This window comes from Loxodonta africana, chromosome 6 (genome assembly GCF_030014295.1).
Source record: "Loxodonta africana isolate mLoxAfr1 chromosome 6, mLoxAfr1.hap2, whole genome shotgun sequence".
Taxonomy (NCBI): Eukaryota; Metazoa; Chordata; class Mammalia; order Proboscidea; family Elephantidae; genus Loxodonta; species Loxodonta africana.
Genome location: NC_087347.1, coordinates 121,354,820 through 121,382,113, shown reverse-complemented (window position 1 = coordinate 121,382,113; position 27,294 = coordinate 121,354,820).

The window sequence follows — 27,294 nt, the reverse complement described above, 5'->3', positions numbered from 1 at the left end:
TTGGTTTGGTTTTGCATGTCAAAGGATTCAATTCACATCACCTCTCTTATTATACTGTAAAGGCTTTGATTCAGACTTTTTAGTTATGTCTTAAACTTGTGTTGGCTTGAAAACTTCCATGCAGAGCTTGATTTATTACTGATGATTGAATGGCACCTTTCTATATGAAAATGCTTTTATGTCTGAGTGACGGTTGGATGTCTACTCTTGGCGGCAATTTTCACGTTTCTAAACTGTCAAATTCTCTTTAGTGGAGGTACTTCTGCATTTTTGGAAAACAATCCTTTGAATTTTGGCGGGGAAAGAACATACTGAGGAATCTGGGAAGAGATTTTGGATGTCGGTATAAGGAGAAAACTAGCCTAGGGTCTAACTCGACAGACTTTCAATATCCCATCTCTCTCTCTAATCCTTCAGGAGACCTGCTCAAGCCTTGCAGGATTCTGTGAGGAATATTACTTCTTTCCAGACTACTGCTTCATTTGTATTTTATGTTACAAGGCTCTGACCATATTTTGTACTTCTGTGAATTTATTGAACTATCTTGTGTACTTAGCCCGTCTCCCTTTCATCTTTTCATTAAAAAATAGATTGAGCTCTTTACGATAATTTTAGAGGAATTTCGTAAGAGGAGAGAGAAAAATGTTTGTTCTGACCTGAATTGGAAGTCTTCATGCTATTCTTAGCCCGCATAAGTAGTTTACCCCTCTGCCATTCCACACCACAACAATAAACCTGTTAATACGTCTCGTAGAAGCAGATTGACGTTGACTTTTTCTTTTTTCTTCCTTTCATTTTTTTTTTCTTTTTCACAGTCTTATTAAATAGGCCATTTTATGGTGCAATGGTTAAGAGCTAGTCTGCTAACCAAAATATCAGCAGTTCGAATCTACCAGCTGCTCCTTGGAAACCCTATGGGACAGTTCTACTCTGTCTAATAGGGTCACTATGAGTCCGAACCAACTCAATGGCTTTTTTTTTTTGTAAGAATCTAAAATCTGAACCAATTACAATTTAGACCTGAGGAATGGAGTTTTAATTCTCATAGAATCCAGATTCCTGGGTTCCACAGAGGTTGAGGTGACCCACCTTTATGATCACCCTGAGATTATCTTTGAAACTTGAGCCTTGAGAACTCTGATTTTCTAAAAGTCACTTTCAAGTCAAACAATGGCCTAGATTAACTAATAAAAAAATGTTTTGCCTCAGACATTGTGATCTTTTAAAAGAATTATCGATACGCAGTTTAGACAATAGAAACTCCAAAATCAGGCTAGAACTATGTTTTAGGATAAATCAATAATTATTTTAATTTGTTCTTCAAGACAATGATGTACGGAATCCTACATAACCACAAATTGTTCTACTAGCAATAAACTGGAGTATAAGAATCTGTAAAACCTTTTTTGTATTAAAAAAAAAAGTTTCTTCGGAACATTTTGGCCCTGTTTTGCAAATAGCATATTAAATAAACTTTAATCGACTTCTGTTATTACCTTAATACAATTTTTCTAAACAGACTATAATATTGTTTAAAAACATTTTTATATTTCTTTGCTTCTTGTCTTTTGGAATTTCAGATCAGACTTTTTGTTTTTTACCAAAATGTTTTTTGTATGATGTATCTTATTTAACACAGAAACATTATTCAGGAATTGTATGTTTGAGCCCTTGTGGCTATGAGGCCTTGTTTCTTTTTTATTTTTCATAATAACTAAGGCTTGGCTGTTAACTACTCAAGATGTATCATTTTTTCCTTCAAATCTCTACAATTATTAGTCTTCTGTGAGCTACTATGAACGTGATTAAGATCACCTTCATTTTTCTTCTTCTATCAGCTAAAAAAGAAAAAAAAAAAGCTAGCAAGCCATTATTTATATATAAAGTTTTTATATTTCTACCTGAATATGGTGGCACAGTGGTTAAAGTGCTCAGCTGCTAACTGAAAGATTAGAAGTTTGAACCCACCAATCACTCTGTGGGCAAAAGATGGGGCAGCCTGCTTCTGTCAAGATTACAGCCTTGGAAACCCTATGAGGCAGTTCTGCTCTGTCCTATAGGGTGGCTATGAGTTGGAATCAACTCAGAGACAGTGGGTTTGTTTTTTTGGTTTTCATCTGAATACAGCTAGAAGGCCATTCCTTTTATTAGTTTTGTCTAAGATTCAGTAATGCATTTTTGAAACTCCTTTTAGGGAATATTAGTGTCTACTGATTTGAACTGTAAACATCTCTCCTTCTTATGTTTCTCAATATTTTTGCCATTTCATGTGGTTCATAAAAAGGTTTCAGCCTTGTCCTTTGCTTAATTCTGTATAACTCTATAGAAGTTAGCTCTGCCAATACCTTATTAAAAATTTCATCATTACATTTTTTTGTCCTGTAAATGTTTTCTTTTTCTATGATTCTCTCCTTTTTTTTATAATTTTTATTGTACTTTAAGTGAAAGTTTACAAATCAAGTCAGTCTCTCTCTCAAAAACCCATACACACCCAATGACTCTCCTCCTAATGAGACAGCCCGCTCTCTGCCTCCACTCTCTCTTTTCGTGTCCATTTCACCAGCTTCTAACCCCCTCCACCCTCTCATCTCCCCTCCAGGCAGGAGATGCCAACACAGTCTCAAGTGTCCACCTGATCCAAGAAACACAATCCTCACCAGCATCCCTCTCCAACCCATTGTCCAGTCCAATCCATGTCTGAAGAGTTGGCTTTGGGAATGGTTCCTGTCCTGGACCAACAGAAGGTCTGGGGGCCATGACCACCGGGGTCCTTCTAGTCTGTAAGACCATTAAGTCTGGTCTTTTTATGAGAATTTGGTGTCTGCATCCCACAGCTCTCCTGCTCTCTTCAGAGGTTCTCTGTTGTGTTCCCTGTCAGGGCAGTCATCGGTTGTGGCCATATGATTCTCTTCTTGATTCTTCTTGAGGACACAAATCAGATGTTTTCTAAACTATTATTCTGAATCCTTGTGCAAATACATTTGAAAGGAGGGAATTATTGTGAGTTTTCATAGATCTGGCGATTCCTCTCTGATGAGAATTTTTTTAGTATTTTCATACTTACTGAAGGAGATAAATTAAATTATTGTACAATTTATTTAACACTCTGTAGTAGTGAACTTGGATTAGTAAGAAATTATGTGGCATTCTTTCCAAAATTTTTCACAGTGGATCACAGACCTACATTCTGAATATTTTACTCTACACAGAGATAAAGGGAATTTGATGCTGTCCAACAATGGAGCTATGTTGTTGGATTTCTACCAATCTGATCCTAATGTAATGGCCATTGTCAGAAATGTTTCTAGGTTTTGCTATTTGGTTGCTTTCTAGATGTAGATTTTTCTTCCAATTCAACTTTAAAAATATGTGTATATATATATTTGATGGTTATTTTAATGAATGTGCTGGAGCAAACGGACTGCAAAAAACCAAAACTTCTAACCTGCTGCTGTTGAGTCAATTCCAACTCGTAACAACCTTATAGGACAGAGCAGAACTGCCCCATAGGGTTTCAAATACTGTAATCTTTACGGAAGCAGACTGCCACATCCTTCTCCCAGGAAGTGGCTGGTGTGTTCAAAATACCAACCTTTTGGTTAGCAGCCAAGCAGTTACCCATTGCACCACCAGGGTTCTTTAAATGGAGAGCAGTACCACCTAAATGTATGTGAATATGTGGTAATCTTGACTGGAAATCATATTTTTACAAATTTTAATTAGAGACATTAGACCTTACGGAGAGATCATAAGTAATTATTAACATAGCCTTGAGCAAGGTAATGGAAGTAATATCCCTATAAAGGAACTCTGAATAATTTTTGGTTATATAGGCTGAATAAATGAGAGATTTTATTCATTTATGATGTGAGACTCCACACATTTTAATATTAAAAAGATTATCCATATTGAAATCATCTTGGAACCATTGAATCAAAGTTAATTTCTATTGGAGGATGTTTGAATTACTGGTTTCAGATTGTTAGCACATAAGGATATTCATGTTTGGAAATTAAAAACTATAAAACCTGTTGCCATTGAATCAATTTGGACTCTTAGTCACCCTATGGGGCAGAGTAGAACTACCCCAAGGAATGCCTGGTGGATTCAAACTGCTGACCTTTTGTTTAGCAGCCGTAGCTCTTAACCACTGCACCAACAGTTCTCCTAAAAACTATACAAATTTTAAATTAAAAATACAGTAAGTATGCTCTTTTTTTTTATGCTCAATAGATGAGAACCATTGGTTGATCACTTTGATGGCAGAATTTTTCTTGTCTGCACTGGTCAGTGCCTAATAAGAACCCACACTAAAAAATGTAGTAATGATTGAGTTATTACATTTATTGACATGATCATTTGAGTATGCATCAAAAAGATTATGTGGTGGGGTGGAGCAAGATGGCGAAGTGCATGGACATTTTCATTTACTCCTCCAGCAACTAACTTACTGAAAATGAATAAAAGCAAGCACGGGCTGTGATCTCAGAACTCTGGACTGCAGCTGAGGTGTTGGAGAGTCAAGGTGAGTCCAGAAGCAGAAGCAAGGAGGAGTGGGGATGCCATCAAAGTTGGGGGAACCTACCCGCTGACATTGGGAACACTCATGGGCAAGGATGCCCATTGTCAACATTCTTATTCAGTGTTGTATTGGAAGTACTAGCTGGAACAAGAAAGAGAAATAAAAAATCTCCAAATCAGAAAAGAAGAAGTAAAGCTATTTCTATTTGCAAATGACATGATCCATAGAAGACCCTAACGGTTCCACCAGAAAACTGCTGGAATTAACAGAAGAATTCAGCAACACTGCAATGTGCAAGATCAACACGTAGTAATCAGCTGAGTTCTTCTACACTAACAAAGAGTACTCCAAAAAAGGAATCAAGAAAACAATACCATTTGCAATAGCCACCAAATAGATAAAACAGCTAGGCGTTAATCTAACTGGGCATATAAAAGACTTATACAATGAAAATTATAAAACACTACTTTAAAAAACTAAAAAAGACTTACAAAAAATGGAAAGACATTCTGTGCTCATGGATTGATAGTATTAATGTAGTGAAAAATGTCAATTCTACCTAAAGAGATCTACAAATACAATGCAACCCCAATACAAATTCCAACAACTTTCTGTACTGAAATGGAAAAACTAATGACCACTTTCATATGAAAAGGAAAGAAACCCCAAATAGCCAAAGCAATATGGAAAAATAAGAACAAAGCAGGCGGCCTCAAACCCCCTGAGATCAAAACATACTATACAGTCACTGTAATCAAAACAGCCTGGTATAGGTTCAAATGTAGACACATAGACCAGTGGAATAGAACCAAGAGCTCAGAACTAAACCCAGCCATCTATAGACAATGATTTTTGACAAGGAGACAAAGTCCATTTAGTGGGGCAGAAAAAGCCTGTTTAATAAATGGTGCTGCCAAAACTGAATATCCACAAGCATAAAAAAGAAACAGGATTCAAACCAAAAACTAACTCAAAATAGATCAAACACCTAAATATTAAATCTAAGACTATAAAATTCTGGGAGAAAACTATGAGACCTAATCTTTGGTAAAAATAAGGTAACAAACATTACAACAAATGCTACAAATTGAAGAGACAAAACAGATAAATGGGACTTCACAAAAATTAAAAACGTATGCTCATCAAAAGACTTCCTTAAAAGAGCAGATGGACAACTTAGAGACTGGAAAAATGTCTTTGGAAATGACATATACGATAAGGGTCTAATCTCTATAATTTATAGACAACTGCAACAACTCAACAACAAAAAGACAACCCAATCACAAAATTGGCAAAGAACATAAACATACCTTCACCAAAGAGGGCAGCCAACAAACATATGAAAAGATGTACACAATCACAATCGTTAGACATTAGAGAGATGTAAATCAAAACTACCAGAGGTAACATCTTGCCCCAGCTGAAATTGCACTGATTTTTTAAAAAAGAAAAGATAACAAATATTGGTGAGGAAGTGGAGAAGTTGGAACCCTTATCTATTTCTGGTAGGACTGTAAAATGCTACAACCATTATGGAAAAGTACATGGCACTTTCTCAAAAAAGTAGAAATAGATCTACCCTACCCACGCCTAGATATATACTCTAAACAAACAAACAAATCTGTTGCCCTGGAATTAATTCTGACTCATAACAACCCATTAAGACAGAGTAGAGCTGCCCCATAGGATTTCTAAGAGGGGGTTGGTGGATTTGAACTGAAGACATTTTGGTTAGTAGCTATGCTCTTAACCACTGTACCACCAGGGCCTAAAAATGATGAGATGAAAAGATATGTGCACACCTTCATTTTTTGCTGCTTTATTCACAACAGCAAATAAATGGAAACAACCAAAGTCCCCATCAATGAATGAATGGATAAGCAAATTGTGGTACATATATACAGTGAAATACTATACAGCCATAAAGAACAATGATGAGTCCATGAAACATACTATAATATGGATAGACCTGGAGGGCATAATGCTAAGTGAAGTAAGTTAAGCATATAAGAACAAATATTGTATGACCCCTCTTTTATAAGAAGACAAGAATAAATATGTATAGAGAGACTAGTGCTCATTGGTAGTTACAAGGGAGAGGAGGGGAGAGAGGAAAATATGCTTTAGATCTTAGAGACATTTTATTTACTTACTTATTTATTTTTTGTGATGGGAAAAGTGGCACAATTGTGGCTATAAGGAGCATAGCACAACCAAAGTAAAAATGAGGGCTTGAGCACATATGGATGAGGATAGGCATATTGGTATATGGGTAGGTACAGGTACATACGCAGGAAAGAACAGATAGAAATATCTATAGTATATATAAATACAAATATGTTGGTGTAGGAACCCACATTCTTTGAAGACACAAATACGGATATTCCACAGACAACCCAACACCTTCCAAGACAGGTTTTCGAAATCTTAGGACCATAGTCTCATGGGACAACTGAGTCAAATATCATAACATAGTTCACAAAAATTATGAGCCACATCCTGATGAAGTGAGCAGCGTCTGAGGTCTTAAAAGCTTGTGAGTGGTCATCTGAGATACAACTACAGGCTTCTATTCACCAAGGAAAAAACAATAAGGAGGTAACCAAAAGCTCAAAGAAGAAACAAGTCTACACAAGTCACAGCATCATCGACCAGGAGAAGTAGATTATGCCTGGCTACCACCACTGAATGTCCTGACCAGGGTCACAATAGATGATTCCAGGTAGAAGAGGAGAAAAATGTGGAGCAGAAACCAAATTCTTCTTAAAATAAATAAATAAAAAGCAAATCCAGACAAACTGGAACAGTAGAGAAAAGAGGATTCCCTGAGACTATCGTTCTGAGATACTCTTTAGACCCAGAGCCGAGCCTATCTGCTGAGATCACCTTTTAGCAAAACAGCAGAGTGGCACACAAAATAAAGGATATTACTCATAAGATTGGTGCTCTACCTAAAAACCATCAGTATGAGACCAAAAGGTCAACAATTACTAAAAGCAAAAATGAGAAGATAAGAGGGCAGGGAACCCACAATACCGGAAATGGAACAAACGAACATAATTAAAGAAAATGTTGACACATTGTGATAATGTAACTAATGTCGTTGGGCATTTTGTGTGGAAATTGTCAAGTGGGAACCTAACTTGCTGTGTAAACTTTCACCAAAATTCAATAAAATATTACTAAAAAAAAAAAAAGAACATGAGCTTTGCAGTCAGTTAGATTTGGGATAGGATTTTGGAGCAGTCACTTCCTCTCTGGGTGGCCACGGCCAAGAACACATAATACTTGTGATCTCAGTCTCTTCATCCATAAAACATGAAAACAGAGTCTGCTTCACTGGATTTTATGAGACTAGAGATAATACACGCAGGCATTGTGGAGCAGAACCGAACAATTGAAGAGGGTCAATAACTGGTAGCCATTAATGGGATTAATTTGTTTAGCTACCTGTTTTCTTGAAAGCAAAAAGAAAAATGAAATTCATCTTTCTCAAATAACAGCAATTACCAAGTGGGACATAATTTTATTGTGGAAACCCTGGTGGCATACTTTGTGTTTAAAACCAAAAACCTACTGCTGTTGAATTGATTCCAACTCATAACAACCCTGTATGACAAATCAGAACTGCCTTATAATTTTTCCAAGACTGTAAATCTTTAGGGGTGCAGACAGCCACATCTTTCTCCTTCAGAGTGGCTGGTGGGTTCAATCTGCTGACTTTTCAGTTAGCAGCTGGGCACTTTAATCACTGTACCACCAGGGCTCCTTAGATCAAATCAAAACTGCAGAAAGGCAAATATATGCAAGACATACTAAAAGGAATAAAGAAAATAAAAGCAAATCAGTATTATCTTCAAGTGATTTGTCCCTACTTTGGAAGTTTCATGTTAGTCGAGGCTGTCACTTTAGAATATGGGACCTATTTTAATATCTGTCACTATCTCAGTGTACTAAATACTCTGAAAATAGGTATCTCATTTCTATTTTGTTGGAGTTAGAAATTATACTCTCAGAAGCTGTGAAAACAACGTTCTACCCTGGCATATGCATTATACAACATCTACCTTGTATGTGACAGCTCAGTGACAACGTACTGGAAAATATTTGATGGCAATCATTCTGTGGTGTTCAGAATAATGTGATTTTTTAACTTCAGACAGCTTGTATTATTCAGAGATCACACTTCCATTTAACAAATGTTGGGAGGGTGATAACTTTATGACAATACCAGAAGAGTGAAGTAAAGTAGCAAAAGTTTGGTAGTTTGATAAGAGGGATACATTTTTTAAAAAAGTACTTCATTTTGTTCCCCAGTTGTATAAAACGGGGGAAAGTAAATAGAATTTCAATTCTTAGTATCAAACAATTCCTTAATGAATTCTTAGTAAACAATAATCATGTCTAAACACATACACACACGCATTACGTGTGAAATAAAGATAAATAGAATGCAAATATAAAAGTTCAATTCAGTCATTCCCATCTCTTTACTCACGAAGTTAGGTTTGACTTCATTAAATTAGAGGAAAAGATGGAGTGGGAGCTCTTGATACAGAAATTAAAGGAGAAAAGAACAAAGAGGGATTTAGTTCTGGGCATTTTGCATCACTCTAAAATATTCATTAAGCAAATATGTCATTGTGAGGACTAAAGTGCACCTGACCCGAGCCCTGGTATTTTCAATTGTCTCATACGCATGGGCAAGCTGGGCATGGAATTAGGAAGAACGAAGAAGAATTGACGCCTTTGAATTATGGTTTTGGCAAAGGATATTTAATATTCCACGGACTGCCAGAAAAACAAACAAGTCTGCCTTGTTAGAAGTACAGCCAGAAGGCTCCTTAAAAGGAAGGAGGGCAAGACTTTGTCTCCTGTACTTTGGACATGTTATCAGGAGGGACCAGTCCCTGGAGAGAAGTAGAGGGTCAGCGAAAAAGAGGGATATCCTCAGTGAGATGGATTGACACAGCGGCTGGAACAATGGGCTCAAAAAGAGCAACGATGGTGAGGATGCCACAAGATCAGGTAGCGTTTCATTCTGTCATGCATGGGGTTGCTATAAGTCATAACTGACTGTATGACACCTGACAACAAAATATTGATTAAGGGTCTGGATAGAATATTGTCCAGAGTTGCTAATATAAGGATTCTTCCATTGACTGTATGGCGAAGGGCATGATCTTACCTCGCTTCTAGAATTACATTAAAACCCAAGCATACTTTGGACCTATATATTCTATCGTCCTCCCTCTTTTCTAGATTAAGTGTAGGGACCCAGCCTTATGGTTGTCAATTTTTAGCCAGTTAGCACCTACATTATCATTTGGAACTCCTCTCTACTCAATAGAACTGCCAAATGATATATAATACCCCCCCCCCAAAAAAAACATATGTCCCTTTTTTGCTGTTCCCGAAACACGTGCACATAAACCGTTTGCATGCTTCGAGTTTCACCACTAGTGGGAAAACAGAGATGGAGTAAAGAAAATGAAGAATTCAAACCTTTTTGAAAGCTTGTCTGTTCTTACCACAATGGTCTCTGGTTAGGTGTTGCTATTTGTTAGTTGGTTTGGCTGCTTTTACTTAAAATAAATAATGAGATAGATTCTTGATGATGTGGGCAAAAAGATAAGGATATTCGATTTTTTTTTCTCCTATTTATTTATTTATTTTTTTTATCTATTCTAGCGTCATATATATGGTCATTGCTAAAGCAATTAAGAAGGAAACAAATCTGCCCCTAATCTACAATTATTGTACATCGGTTTCTTGAGGTATTTTTGGAAAAATTTAGAACCTAGAAGACTCAGCTATTTGGATTGCATTTTAAATAAGGAACATAAAACTTCTAAAAAGGAACTTCATGGAATTCAACAACAACAAAAGAGCTAGCCAAATCCTACCTTCCCCCCCAATTTTTTTTTTTCCTTAGAGCTCTTTTTTTTTTTTTTTTCCTCATGTCTGTAACCAACTTTGCTCTCCCCTTAACAGGCCACTCCAACTTTCCAAAAGAATGTGAATTCTTGCCCTTTCCTCCAGATCTCACTAAGACTTAGCATCATTTTAGGAATGGACTTGGAGACTGTAGCGTAAAACAGAATTATAGAGTCCAGACAGACGTGGATGAAATGCTTGGTACCAAAAACCTAGCAGGGATGAGGTTGTTGTTGCTGTTAGCTGCTGTAAAGTTGACCCATGCAGATCCCATCCAGAACGGGATAAGACCGTTGTGATCCATAGGGTTTCCCTTGGCTGATTTTTGGAAGTAGGTTGCCAGACCTTTCTTTCTAATCTGTCTTAGTTTGGAAGCTCAACTGAAAGCTGCTTAGCATCACAACATGTGCAAGCTTCCACTGACAGATGAGTGGTGGCTGCAGTTGAGGTTCACTGGCGGGGAAACAAACCTGGGTACCCCATGTGAAAGGCAAGAATTTTACCATAGAATCATTACTGCAACCCTCCCCCCAGTTATGAAGTTAGGTATGGAAAAAGCACTCACGGACAGGATATTTTGCTCTGATCCTTCAGCGATTAGAGAGCCCTGGTGGCATGATTGTTAAGTGCTCATCTGCTAACTGAAAGGTCAGTGGTTCAAACCTACCAATGGCTCCATGGTAGAAAAGACCTGACAATCTACCCCCATAAAGATCACAGCCTAGAAAGCTCCCTGGGGCAATTTGACTCTGTCACATGGGGTTGCTTTGAGTTGGCTTCTACTCAGTGGCACCCAACAACAATGCAAAGGAGGCAGCTCATGCAGAAAGTATCAGGCAGTTTATAAAGATCTGGGAAGGCAGTTTCAGGAGTTGTGAAAGACAGAGAGCACCGGAAGCATCTGTGTCCAGGAAATGACGATGCCTTCTTATTCCTAGGCAGAGCTAAGTGCTCCTGGGTATCTTCAATAATGGCTGCACAAATGCTCAGGGTTAGCTATGCAGCCAGATGGTGAGACAGACAATGCCAGAAGGTTCAATTTACTTCTCCTAAAGTTAGAGGCAAATAGGTCTTACTTCAGGTTCTTAGAAAATAAGAACAACATTGGTTGTAAAATTAGATTTAGTTCAACAAAAACTGCAACAGCAATATCGCATCAACACCATCAAATCATATTTATTTTCTTCTTCCCCTTCCCCACCTAATATATATATAGTTATTTATTTACGTTTGTAGCTTCATTTCTCATACACCTTCATTTATCACTTTTATGCCATTTATTTTTTTTGATTTTCTTTCTGTCTTTACACTTGTTCTTCACTGTTCCCTCTCTTATCCTTCCCATTCTCAGCTGATGTGAACTCACAGATATTTACGCCATTGCCATCAAGTCAATTCTGACTCATAGTGACCCTACAGGACAGTGAAGAACTGCCCCATAGAGCTTCCGAGGAGTGACTGGTAGATTTGAACTGCCGACCTTTTGATTAGCAGCTGAGCTCTTAACTGTTGCGCCACCAGGACTCCCGCAGATATTTAGATATTCTAAGCGCCAAAACATCCTGTAAGAAACAGAAAAATAGAATAATTCACTTTGATATTATCAGTTCATCTCCATCATGAACCTGGTCTTGGGGTGTGATGTTTACAGGGTTTTCATCATTCGTACCTAGTTCTTCAAGTTGAACAACTAAATACTTAACCAAAGATTGAGGGATGCTATTGAACTTTTCATAATCTCTGGGTGGTGCAAATGATTAACTTGCTCAGCAAAAGGTTGGAGGTTCAAATCCACTCAGAGGCATCTTGGCAGAAAGACCTGGCCATCTACATCTGAAAATAATCCATTGAAAACTCTGTGGAGCACAGGCCTACTCTGACACACATAGGATCATGATGATTTAGAATTGACTGATCAGCAATTGGGTTTTTGTATTGAACTTTTTAGGTTGCGTGCTAACACCAGAAAGGCCTTGTGGTCACTTAAATTGTAAGACTTACGTGCACTAAGTTTTTGGATTTTCTCTTTTTGGATTTATATAAGTGAAGATGTTTTTTATTGTTGCAAAGCCTAAGATGATTATACCCCAATAGTAAAAATACCCCATTAAAAATCTCTTGTATTATAAAATTAACACCTACTTGTTGCAGAAGGGAGCCCTGTGTTGCACAGTGGTTGAGAGCTTGGCTGCTAACCAAAAGGTCGGCAGTTCAAATCCAATAGTTGCTCCCTGGAAACCCTATGGGGCAGTTCTACTCTGTTCTGTAGGATGGCTATGAATTGGAATCGACTTGATGGCAATGGGTTTGCTTTCTTCCAGAAAATTTTGAAATATATAAAATCATAAGGAAGATGAAATGATTTATATGTTTCCCTCCAATAAATAATGGTTTTCTGGAGTTTCTACTTTTTCCTATGCATAGTTCTGTATTCTAAAATTATAGAAATATAATTCCAATGGCTATGAGTTCTTCATTGTTTTGGAATCATTCAAAATTTCCATTTTTAATTAAAATGACTCAGATTTCTCATCCTATTTTCAATTTTTTTTCCTTCCCAAGAATCCTAAAAACTCATAGATATGATTGTCCCCACAGTCCATTTCAATTCCTCTTTCCTCTGTGTTTTCATTGTTGTTGTTAGGTGCCGTCGAGTCACTTCTGGCTCATTGTGACCCTATAGGACAGAGCAGAACTGCCCCAAAGGGTTTCCAAGGATCAACTAGTAGATTTGAACTGCCAACCTTTTGGTTAGCAGCTGAGCCCTTAACCACTATGCTACCAGGGCTTCTGTGTTTTCATGACATGTTCTTATTTCCTAGAGCTATCAGTCTTCTTTCCTCTTCGTTCTCCCATGTGTGATCTCTAACCCTGCCCCAATTATCAATGTACCTCTAACAAAGGTCTATTGCACGTGGCTATTTTAATGAAGGCTTAGTAACCATAGAAAGGAAGTATAACAACCTCCTAGCAAGATGAATTGTAAAGGTCTGTCTCCCTGCTCTTCTGTCCTCAGCAATATAAAGAAGTAGCAGAATTGGTTTTTCTTTACTTGGTTAGCTTGAATTCTTTGTTATGGCTCCATTGCCACCTAAAGTTCTGTTATTTCCAAATACATGAGGAAGTATAAAATCAATAGTAGGAATATTTATTTTGAAAAAGAATGAACTTATATTCCATTTACCTGCAATGATAGTAAACTAATTAATATGAGTAAAACTTTAGGCTTAATCAGTATTAAATTTACTGTAAGAAGACTAGACTATTAAATGGCAAGACTCAATTTGCTATCAAATAAAGGTTTTTTTTTTTGTTTTTTTTTTTTCATTATCTATTCCTTCTTAACTGCCAGCCCTCAAGGGATCAGAGAGAGAAAACGTATTTCTGACTAGGGTGTAAATAGTACGAAAAAAATAAACAAAGAAAAAAACCAAACAATAAACCCGCAGAACTTTTAAACAAGGCATCCTCCATTTTGGTTTGCTGTAATTTTTTAAATGTCAATGGTTTGAATATCTACTGGACACTTGCCAGTGATAGCATAATAACTACCAGTTACCTTTAGCTTCACTCTCAGTAAAACTCTTCATATTTTGCTTGGAAAGAAAAACTAATTCTGTTATTTCTTTTGTTTCCAAACACTATGGATAGATAGATAGATGATAGATAGATAGATAGAGAGATGATAGATAGATAGATAGACAGATAGATAGATAGATAGATAGATGATAGATACAGAGAGAGATGATAGATAGATGATAGAGATAGATAGATAGATGATAGATAGATATAGATGATAGAGAGAGAGAGAGAGAGATGATAGACAGGTATATAGATATATATTTTAAATGCATGCAACCAGATAAAGTATAATCTTATCAACTCCATCAAGTCTTCAAAAGTGTCAGAATAATGTCAGGTAGGGCTTTGAGGAGGAATATATGAAATAAGCTTTGGGGCTTGTTCTAGTGGTTAATTTATTTTCCCTCTCCAGGATATTTTTAGTCAGGTTTTCTTGAACATGGAATTATAAAGTGAACTCAGGAGGTGATGAACTCGCCTGAACTAAACCCATATGGGTTTACATAAAACCCTTCTGTCAAAAGCATAGCATGGGTGCCAACACTGCAGGAAAGCTTAGACATTGCCCCTGTAGAGGTATAAAACTCCCCAAGGTAGAGTCTTTTCTTTTACTATAAATTATAGGGCTGCCAAAATTTTCCCAGAACATAAATTGAGAGGACATTTCTGTGGATTATATAACCCAAATGCACTAAAATCTCATTTTTAAGGTACCTCAAGGCTTATTTCATTTTCATCAAAGCTTATCTAAAAGAGATGTTATTTTAGGTGCCATTGAGGTCATTTTGACTCTAGCCCATCTGACACTGTAGAATCGCCCTATAGGGTTTTCTATGGGAGCAGATCTCCCATGGGATTGCTGGGTGGGTTCAAACTACCAACTTTTTGGTTAGCAGCCGAGCACTTAACCTTTGCACCACTAGGTCTCCTTTTTAAGAAAGGTAAAAAAAAAAACAAAACTCATTGCCATCCAGTGGATTCCAACTCATAGTGACCCTATAGGACAGAGTAGAACTGTCCCACTGGATTACCAAGGCTGTCAATCTTTACAGAAGCAGATGGGCACACCTTTCTCCCATGGAGCTGCTGGTAGGTTTCAACCACTTAACTTTCAGTTAGCAACTCAGTGCTTGACCACTGCACCACCAGGGCTCATCTTAAGAAAAGTAGTAGAATGAATGGTAAGATGAAACTGACATTTGAGACTTCTGATTTCTTTAGTTCCTAGAGAAATCCTGTTCGTTCTGAAAGGGTGGTTTGCAAGATTGGAGAATTCAAGATGACATTTGACTTGGTTTAAACCACTTCCTGGAGTCCAAGTGTGTTGCAAATAGAAAAGTGCTCCACTAACAAAAGGGTTGGCAGTTGGAACCCACCCAGAGGTGTTTTGGAATAAAGACCTAGCAATCTGCTTCTGAAAGGTCACAGACTTGAAAACCCTGAGAGGGCAATTCTACTCTGCAATGCATGGGCTCGGTAGGAGTCAGAATGAACTCAATGGTGACTAGTTTTTAGACCACTTCCTGGATGACAAGATTACTTCTTGACTTCTTCGAATGCAAGACCCCATCATATAATCTCTGACCTGATCGTTTCTCTTTTTCACCTGCCTAAACTTGCTGTGGTGTGCCATGGAGTAGATTTCTACTCATCACGACCCTATGAGTAGGAAGGATAAAGTAGAACTGTCCCATACATTTCCTAGGCTGAAAACTTTACCAAGAAGATTGCCAGATCTTTTCTTCTGTGGAGGAACTGGTGTGTTGGAACCTCCAACCCTTAGGTTAGCAGCTGAGCACTTAACAATTGCACCACCAGGACTCAATGTGAACTTGGCCTAGCTGGTATCATTTCTATGAATCAAGAATGTTGTCGTTGCTGTTAGGTGCAATTGAGTAGATTCCAACTCACAGTGACCATATGTAAAATAGAGTTAAATGCTGCCTAGTTCTGTGCCATCCTCACAATTGTTGAGCTGTCTGAGCCGGTTGTTGCAGCCACTGTGTAATCCATCCCTTTATGGGTCTTCCTCTTTCTCAAAGACCCTTTACTTTACCAAGCATGATTTCCATGGACTGGTCCTTTCTGATAATGTGTCCAAAGTAAGTGAGACAAAGTCTCACCATCCTTGCTTCTAAGGAGCATTCTGGTTGTAATTTTTTCAAGACAGACTTGTTCATTCTTCTGGTAGTCTATGGTGTATGCAATATTGTTCACCAACATCGTAATTCAAAGACATCAATTCTTCTTCAGTCTTCCTTATTCATTGTCCAGTTTTCTCAATCATATGAGGCAATTGAAAATATCATGGCTTGGGTCAGGTGCACCTTAGTCCTCAAAGTGACATCTTTTTAACACTTCAAAGAGGTCTTTTGCAGCAGATTCGCCTAATGCAATGTGTTGTTTGATTTCTTGGCTACTGCTTCCATGGGTGTTGATGGTGGATTCAAGTGAAAGGAAATCCTTGTCAACTTCACTCTCCTCTCCATTTATCATGATGTTGTTTACTGGCCCAGCTGTGAGGATTTTTGTTTTCTTTATGTTGAGGTGTAATCCATACCGAAGGCTATGGTCTTTGATCTTCATCAGTAAGTGCTTCAAGTCCTCTTCACTTTCAGTAAGCAAGGTCGTGTTATCTGCACATCACAGGTTAATGAGGCTTTCTCCAATGCCATGTTCTTCTTCATATAGTCCAGCTTCTTGGATTATTTGCTTAGCATACAGATTGAATAAGTACAGTGAAAGGATACATCTTTTCTGATTTTCAACCACAAAGTATCCCCTTGTTCTGTTTGAATGACTGCCTTTTGGCCTATGTAAAGCTTCCTCATGAACACAATTAAGTTTTTTGGAATTCCCATTGTTTACAATGTTATCCATAATTTTTTATGACCCACACAGCCAAATGCCTTTTGACGGTTAGTAAAATACCGGTAAACATCTTTCAGGTATTCTCTGCTTTCAGCCAAGATCCATCTGACTTCAGCAATGATATGCCTCATTCCACATCCTCTTCTGAATCCAACTTGAATTTCTGGCAGTTCTTTGTTGATATACTGCTGCAACCAGCTTGAATTATCTTGCAGCAAAATTTTGCTTCCCTGTGATAATAATGATACTGTTTGATAATTTCCACATTCTGTTGGATCATCTTTCTTTGGAATGAGCACAAGCATAGATCTCTTCTACTTGGTTGGCGAGGTATCTTTCTTCCAAATTTCTTGGCATAGATGAATGAGCATCTCCAGCGGTGCATCAGTTTGTTGAAACATCTCAGTTGGTATTCCATCAATTCCTAGAGCCTTGTTTTTCACCAATGCCATCAGTGCAGCTTGGAATTCTTCCTTCAATACCATGGGTTGTTGTTGTTGAATATATGCTACCTCCTGAAGTGGCTGAATGTCAAATAATTTTTTTCCATGCAGTGACTCTGTGTCTTCCTTCCATCTACTTTTGATGCTTCCTGCATTGTTCAATACGTTGCCCACAGAATTCTTCAACATTGCAACTCGAGGTTTGGATTTTTTCTGCTGTTCTTTCAGCTTGTGGAATTCCAACCATATTCTTCCCTTTTGGTTTTCTTACTCCAGGTGTATGGACATTTCATTATAATACTTTCCTTTGTCTTCTTGAGCCACCATTTGAAATCTTCTGTTCAGCTCTTTTACTGCATCATTTCTTCCTTTTGCTTTAGCTACTCCACATTCAAGAGCAATTTCAGAGTCTCTTCTGACATACATTTTTGTCTTTTCTTTCTTTGCTCTCTTTTTAATGACCTTTTGCTTTCTTCATGGATGATGTCCTTGATGTCATCCCACACCTTGTCTGGTCTTCAGCCATTAGTGTTCAATGCATCAAATCTATTCCTGAAATGGTCTCTAAATTCAGGCAGGATACACTCAAGGTCGTACTTTAGCTCTATGGACTTGTTTTAATTTTCTTCAGCCTCAACTCAAACCTGTAAATGAGAGATTGATGGTCTGATCCACAGTCGGCCCCTGACTTTATTCTGACTTGTGATAATGAGCTTCTCCATTGTCTCTTTCTGCAGATGTAGTCGATTTCCCATGTGTTCCATCTGGCAAGGTCTACATGTATAGTCACTGTTTATGTTGTTGACAAAACATATTTCCAGTGAAAAAGTCATTGGTTTTACAAAATTCTATCATGCCATAGCCAGCATTGTTTCTATCACCAAGGGCATATTTTTCAACTACCAATCCTTCTTCTTTGTTTCCAACTTTACATTCCAATCACCAGTAATTATCAATATATCCTGATTGTATGTTTGATCACTTTCAGACTGCAGAAGTTGGTGAAAATTTTCAGTTTCTTCATCTTTGGCATTAGAGGTTGGTGCATAAATTTGAATCATAGTCATATTAACTGGTCTTCCTGGCAGGCATATGTATATTATCCTATCACTGGCAGCATTATACTTCAGGATTGGTCTTGAAATGTTCTTTTTGATGATGAATGTGATTCCACTCCTCTTCAATTCATTATTCCCTGCAGAGTAGGCCATATGATTGTCCAATTCAAAATGGCCAATACCAGTCCATTTTAGCTCACTAATGCTTAAAAAAAATGCTTAGGATATCAATTTTTATGAATTTCATTTCATTTTTCATGACTTCTAATATTCCTAGGTTCATACTTCCTACATTCTATATTCCAGTTATTAACAAACCAGTGGTTCTTTGCAGCCGTTTCTTCTCATTTTGATTCATGCCACATCAGCAAATGAGGGTTCTGAAAGATTTCTTCTACCATATTATTAATGTCAACTCTTCTTTGAGGAGGCAGCTGTTCCCCCATTGGAATTTGAGTGGCTTCCAACCTGAGGGGCTTATCTTCTGCCACTGTGTCAGACAATGTTCTGGTGGTATTCACAAAGCTTTCACTGGCCAATATTTTCAGAAGTAAACTGCCAGGTCTTTGTTCCTAGTCTGTCTTAGTCTGGAAGCTCTGCTGAATCCTGTCTACCATGGGTAACGCTACTGGTATTTTAAATACTAGTGGCATAGCTTCCGTAATCATAGCATCATGCACCCCACCACAGTACAACAAACTGACAGATGAGCAGTGGTGAATCTAGAATATGGCACATAAAAACTTTCTACCTACAGCTGTGGTTATGTGTGTTATAACTCAGAGTCTAGTGGGTAAGGCAATCAACTGCAGAGGGATATTTTGAAAGAAGACCATCAAGTCCTTCAAGATCTTGAGTGAGGAGCCAAGATATCGGACAGTGAGGTGGGGTTCAAGGAAGAAAAAAAACAAAACACAGAAACTAATGTTGAAGAATCAATTATAGTTACTTTGGATGGACAGAAAGTTGCATGCGCAATTGGAAGACAGAGGCTTTTATCCCTGATTAGACTTTCCCTTGCTGGCTGAAGCATACATTCCTCATGTCCTATTAACCATGTGTGAAGCAGATTATCTCTACTACCTCCACAATATAAGAACTGTAGTTTTAACCTTTTCCTTAAATAGGTAGCATAATTTTCACCTCCATGCTTTACGCATTCTATTTCTGTTCCTGAAATGACTTTCCTCCCCTCATTCAGATGGCAAGTTCTGCTTAAATTCCTCAGAACTCAGCTCAAGCCCTTTCTACTCTAAGAAGCCCTTACTATCAAAATTTGTCTGCACACATGGAAGAATTATTTACTCTTTCCTTTCTGTTATGGTGGTGCTTAATGTAAATTTCTTTTTAAAGTTATTTCACTCTATCATAATTTTCAAGTCTTTTTGCCTTATCAGGGAAAAGAAAAAAGACCTGTTGCTGTCGAGTCCATTCTGACTCATACCTATAGGGTCTTTATGAGTTGGAATATTGGATGAAGAGTTCCTTAAAAAGAGAAGGTATTTATTATTTATATTTATACTTCTAGCACCCATACAATGTCTAGTTCACAGTTGATGCCAAAGAAATATTTAATTGATTGCAATTAAGTTCTTGAAGACCTCAAGAATAAAGATTCCTAAATGCACACTCGATCATAATTCCATATAAAAACCCGTTGCTGTCAAGTTGATTCCTACTCAAAGAGACTCTATAGGACAGAGTAGAGCTGCCCCATAGAGTTTCCAAGGGGAACCTGGTGGATTTGAACTGTTGATTAGCAGATGTAGCTCTTAATCACTATGCCACCAGGGTTGTCAGTAGCTACCTCTAATACACCATGCTGGAATATAAACACATTTTCTAAGTGAATTTTATTTCTGTTATTAATGATACTTCCACCTCTCTCTCATTTACATCTTTTGTTTTTAAATAATATTTGGTTGTGTATTCAGTGACAGTTTATCATTTATATCTTTATATGTAACATGGTTTATTCTAGCAACATTGGGAAGTGAGCTTCTTTTTACAAGTTATTTTTCCAACAAAAGTCAGTATATCTCTAACCGAAAAATGCTTCTGATTTTTAGTTCTCTTTTGAAACCATTTATAGAATAGCTTATAAAATAATTATGTACCTCCCACTAGATACTTATCAAAGGGTAATAAGCATGCTTTAATATGCTTCTAATCCTTAAAGTATTTACTGTGAACCAAACCCATTTTTGTCAAGTAGATTCCAACTCATAGCAACCTATAGGATAGAGTAGAACTCCCCTCTAGAATTTCCATGGAGCTCCTGGTGGATTTAAACTGCCACCTTTTGGTTAGCAGATGTAGCTCTTAGCCACTACACCACTAAGTTGCCTAATTGTGAACATGAATCATTTTATTGAACTAAGGAACTTTGAATATGTTTTTTGTCCTCATTAGTTTCATATGATAAACTAACAATAAATAGCATTTATAGAACTAACTGTATGTCAAGTTTTAAACACATTATCATTTCATTTTCACAACAACTCAGTAAAGCTGACCCTTGCTAGTCCTATTTCATAATTATTAGTAAATTAGGAGAGTGAGGCTTAAAGCTGTTAAGTGAATTTCCCAGAGTCATGCAGCTAGAAAAAGATATAATGAGAATTTGAAACAATATTATGGTCTGGAATCAGGACACCAGTAATTAAACAGTACTACTTCTCTATGATGTCCTTGATGTCATTCCACAACTCATCTGGTCTTCAGTCACTAGTGATCAATGCATCAAATCTGTTCTTCAGATGGTCTTTAAATTCAAGTGGGATATACTCAAGGTCATATTTTGGCTGTCTTGGACTTGCTTTGATTTTCTTCAGTTTCAGCTTGAACTTAAAAAATATATATATATATATTTAAGTTCATGAGCTTACATATGAGCAATTGATGGTCTGTTCCACAGTCAGCCCCTGGCCTTGTTCTGACTGATGATATTGAGCTTTTCCATTGTCTCTTTCAACAGATGTAGTCAATTTGATTCCTGTGTGTTCCCTCTGGTGAGATCCATGCCTATAGTTGCCGTTTATCTTGGTGAAATAAGGTATTTGCAGTGAAGAAGTCGTTGTTCTTGCAAAATTCTACCTTTCGATCTCCAGCATTGTTTCTATCACCAAGGCCATATTTTCCAACTGTTGATCCTTCTTCATTTCCAACGTTCGGATTCCAATCACCAGTAATTATCAATGCATCTTGATTGCACGTAGATCAATTTCAGACTACAGCAGCTGATAAAAATCTTCTATTTCTTCATCTTTGGCCCTAGTGGTTGGTGCGTAAATTTGAATAATAGTCGTATTAATTGGTCTTCCTTGTAGGCATGGGCGTATGGATATTATTCTATCGCTGACAGCTTTGTACTTCAGGATTGATCTTGAAACGTTCTTTTTGACGATGAATGCAACACCACTCCTCAATCCAACTCTTCAAGTTGTCATTGCCAGCATAGTAGACTATACGATTGTCTGATTCAAAATGGCCAATACCAGTTCATTTCACCTCACTAATGCCTCAGATATCGATGTTTGTGCATTCCATTTCATTTTTGATGATTTCTAATTTTCCTAGTTTCATACTTCGTACATTCCCTCCCCCCAAAAAAAACCAAACCCATTGCTGTCGAGCCGATTCTGACTCATAGCGACCCTATATTCCAGGTTCCTATTATTCCATAGATTATTAGTGGACGTTCGCAGCTGTTTCTTCTCATTTTGAGTTGCGCCACATCAGCAAATGAAGGTCTGGAAAGCTTTACTCCATCCACGTCATTAAGGTCGACTCTACTTTGAGGAGGCAGCTCTTCCCCAGTCATCATTTGAGTGCCTTCCCACCTGGGGGGCTCATCTTCCAGCACTATATCAGACAATGTTCCACTGCTATTCATAAGGTTTTCACTGGCTAATGCTTTTCAGAAGTAGACTGCTGGTCCTTCTTCCTAGTCTGTCTTAGTCTGGAAGCTCAGCTGAAACCTGTCCTCCATGGGTAACCCTGCTGGTATCTGAATATCAGTGGCATAGCTTCCAGCATCAAAGCAACATGCAAACCCCCAGAGTACGACAAACTGACAGACACGACATCAAGGCCATCATACATGAAGAAAGCAAGAGGTCATTGAAAAGACAGGAAAGAAAGAAAAGACCAAGATGGATGTCAGAGGAGACTCTGAAACTTGCTCTCAAACGTCAAGCAGCTAAAGCAAAAGGAAGAATTGATGAAGTAAAAGAACTGAAGATTTCAAAGGGCGGCTCAAGAAGACAAAGTAAAGTATTATAATGGCATGCGCAAAGAGCTGGAGATGGAAAACCAAAAGGGAAGAACAAGCTCGGTGTTTCTGAAGCTGAAAGAATTGAAGAAAAATTTCAAACCTAGAGTTGCAATAGTGAAGGATTCTATGGGAAAAATATTAAACAATGCAGAAAGCATCAAAAGAAGATGGAAGGAATACACAGAATCATTACACCAGGAAGAATTAGTTGATGTTCAACCATTTCAAGACGTGGCATATGATCAGGAACCGAATGTGCTGAAGGAAGAAGTCCAAGCTGCTCTGAAGGCATTGATGAAAAACAAGGCTCCAGGAATTGATGGAATATCAATTGAGATGTTTCAACAAACAGATGCAACACTGGAGGTCCTCACTCGTCTCTGCCAAAAATATGGAAGACAGCTTCCTGGACAACTGACCAGAAGAGATCCATATTTATGCCTGTTCCTGAGAAAGGTGATCCAACCGAATGTGGAAATTATAGAACAATATCATTAATACCACATGCAATCAAAATTTTGCTGAAGATCATTCAAAAACAGCTGCAGCAGTATATCAACAGGAAACTCCCAGAAATTCAGGCCAGATTCAGAAGAGCATGTGGAACCAGGTATATCATTGCTGACGTCAGATGGATCCTGGCTGAAAGCAGAGAATACCAGAAGAATGCTTACCTGTGTTTTATTGACTATGCAAAGGCATTCGACTGTGTGAATCATAACAAATTATGGATAACATTGCAAAGAATAGGAATTCCAGAACACTTAATTGTGCTCATGAGGAACCTTTACAAAGAACAAGAGGCAGTTGTTTGGACAGACAGGGGGATACTGATTGGTTTAAAGTCAGGAAAGGTGAGCTTCAGGGTTGTATTCTTTCACTGTACCTATTCTATCTGTATGCTGAGCAAATAATCTGAGAAGCTGGGCTATATGAAGAAGAACGAGGCATCAGAACTGGAGGAAGACTCATTAACAACCTGCATTATGCAGATGACACAACCTTGTTTGCTGAAAGTGAAGAGGAATTGAAGCACTTGCTGATGAAGATCAAAGAGCACAGCCTTCAGTATGGATTGCACCTCAACAAAAAGAAAACAAAAATCCTCACAACTGGAGCAATGAGCAACATCATGATAAATGGAGAAAAGATTGAAGTTGTCAAGGATTTCATTTTACTTGGATCCTCAATCAACAGCCATGGAAGCAGCAGTCAAGAAATCAAAAGATGCATTGCATTGAGTAAATCTGCTGCAAAGGACCTCTTTAAAGTGTTGAAGAGCAAAGAGGTCACCTTAAAGTCTACAGTGCACTTGACCTAAGCCATGGTATTTTCAGTTGCATCATATGCATGTGAAAGCTGGACAATGAATAAGGAAGATCAAAGAAGAATTGACGCCTTTTGAATTGTGGTGTTGGTGAAGAATACTGAATATACCATGGACTGCCAAAAGAACCAACAAAGCTGTCTCAGAAGACAAACTGCCAGAATGCTCCTTAGAGGCAAGGATGGCGGGATTGCCTTCCGTACTTTGGACATGTTGTCAGGAGGGATCAGTCCCTTGAGAAGGACGTCATGCTTGGCAGAGTACAGGGTCAGCAGAAAAGCGGAAGACCCTCAATGAGGTGAACTGACACAGTGGCTGCAACAATGAGCTCAAGCGTAACTACAATTGTAAGGATGGCTCAGGATGGGGCAGTGTTTCATTCTGTTGTGCATAGGGTCGCTATGAGTCGGAACTGACTGGATTGCACCTAACAACAACCTAAAATCTTCTCTGTCTTTTCTCAGGATAGCATCAGCTACCTCTCAATTAAAAAAAAAAAATCTTTCCTTGTCATTTACTATCTCTAATCACTAAATAGGAAACCCTGGTGGCGTAGTGGTTAAGTGCTATGGCTTCTAACCAAGAGGTCGGCCGTTCAGATACACCAGGTGCTTCTTGGATACTCTATCGAGCAGTTCTACTCTGTCCTGTAGGGTCGCTGTGAGTCGGAATCGACTCAACAGCAGTGGGTTTGGTTTTTTGGTTTTATTTACTAAATATAGTTGTGTAAGAGGAGAGTATCAGTGTAGCAAGGGCCTCAAAATCCATGACCAAATACATTTTCTGGCTGTGGTTGATGTGTAAAGTGTATTGCATCTTATTTCCGGTAGCAGAATCCATGATGAAAGCTCCTTTCCGGCATTTGCCCTCCCTGGGCAGCAACATCTTCACTTTCATAGGAAGATGGGCTATATCCAATTTTGTATGTTTCATTTAAAATTCCTAAATGTGTTCCTTAGCACAGGTCATTATGACAGTAATGAAAGACTGTTAAAGGCAACTAGTGAATATGTTTCATAGGAGCAAAATTCAGGGCAAGTGAACAGAGGAACAGAGGAGGCTTGGTCTTGTTGTTAGTTGCTGTCAAGTAGGCCTCAAGTCATCATGACTCCATGCACAACAGAACAGTCTTGTGTCATCCCTGTTATCATTTGTGGATGGACTCATTGTGATCCATAAGGTTTTCATTGGCTGATATTCAGAAGTAAATTGTCAGACCTTTCTTCCTAGTCCATTTTAGTCTGGAAGCTCTGCTGAAACCTGTTCAGCATCACAACAGGACACAAACCTCCACTGAGAGAGGAGATGTAGCTGCATTTGAAGTGCATTAGGCTTAAACCCAAACTGGGTCTCCTGCATGGAAGGATCTGAAAGAAACCAAATCATAAAGGTGATCAAGATGGGTTTTAACAAGTTCTGAAATGCCTTTAGCTGTCTTTATAGGCCGGGGGCTGCATGATGGTGTATGAATGGATCAGATCAATTGAAGGATACAGACTTATAGCCTAGAGTTTTTATTTATTTCAGCTAATTGAGGTTTGGTAAATTGCCTCTACATCATACTTGAGTAAAATAAGCAATTCACCACATAATCTCCTTTATTCTTGGTGAAATACTCTCATTCTTTTATCTTTTATTGTAGAATCTTTTCCTCCCCTCATACCATGTCCATTCTTCTTTTCTTAATTATAATTGCAAGGGTTTGATCAAGGTAGAACAAGGAAAAAAAGATCATTTCTTGACTTGGCGCGTCACGTTCATTATAATCTGAGCTTTAATTTTCCAAAAGGACACTTAAGGGAAGGCTAATTTTTATCCCTACCTCAAATATAGTGGTGAGAGTGTGTTCCATACAATTTGCCCCAAGCGTTAAGCACATTAGCCGTGGATGCTCAAGGAATACTTTTGAGTGGCTGACTAGTTTGAGTAGATGCCTGGAACTTTAGACTGCTCTCATAATCCTATCCTTTAAAGTCTTTATCCCACATTTTCCCTCTGGTAGTCTGCATTGCCACCTTCAGCTTGTTTAGAAGTTGCAGCCTCTTCAGGAGAAACTCCTCGTTTCTGGCCTCTGTGTGCACTGACTGCAATAGTCTGCACACCTGGGCATTTTTAACCACAGCTATCTCTACCAGAGAAAACTGCCTGAGATTAGAAATAAGTCAACAGGGAATGTTGAAGGGATGTTGGTTACCACCTGTCATGGGTTGAATTGTGTCCCCCCAAAATATCTGTCAACTTAACTGGGCCATGATTCCTAGTATTGTGTGATTGTCCACCATTTTATGTGATTTTTCTCTATGTTGTAAATCCTATCACTGTGATGTAATTAGGTGGATTAGTGGCAGTTACACTGATGAGATCGACAATATTAGAGAGGGTCTTCAGCCAATCTCTTTTGAGCTATAACAGACAGAAGCAAGCAGAGAGACATGGGGACCTCATACCACCAAGAACACAGCACCAGGAGCAAAGCGCTTCCTTGGGACCTGAAGTTCCTTCAATAAGATGCTCCCAGATCAAGGGAAGACTGACGACAAGGACCTTCCTCCAGGGCCAACAGGGAGAGAAAGTCTTCCCCTGGAGCCAGTGCCCTGAATTTGGACTTCTAGCCTATTGGGCTGTGAGAGAATAAACTACTCTTTGTTAAAGCCATTCACTTGTTGTATTTCTGTTATAGCAGCACTAGATGACTAAGACATCACCACCAGAGGAGATCCACCATGAAGTAGATTGGCCAGGAGCAACAGCTCCAGGGTATCAACCCCCTCCATACCTAACAGGTGTCAGAGTTGCCAAGAAAAACACAACTTACATAGGCAGTAGATGGAACACCATTTACTTACAGGAAAGAGAAGCTTTGATAGTGGGCATCAGTACCCTATGGTCGGTGGGTCACTCCCCGCAGCCAACTCTGGAAGGTGGGCTGCACACAATCCTCATACGCTGCAGGTGAAAGACCTTGTTTCCTCCCCACTGGTAACAAATATAGCAGTGGTGTTGGCCAGGTTCCATGTGACACACACATGCATAAACAGAAGAAAGAAGTAGACCTCAGACATGTAACAGGGGAATACCACCAAACAAGGCAGTGTCCTGTGTCTCTGTAAGATGTTCAAATCCTAGGCCCTGAATGAATAGCCTAGAGAAGGGACAGTCACAGGAAGGTTGCTTTCTCAACAGAGAAAATAGTTTTGTCAAGTCTAGGAATGTCCAGGCTTTCAAAGTCACCTGTGGCACTCATTAGGGTAGAGAAACTATGAAATAGCATGGATGTA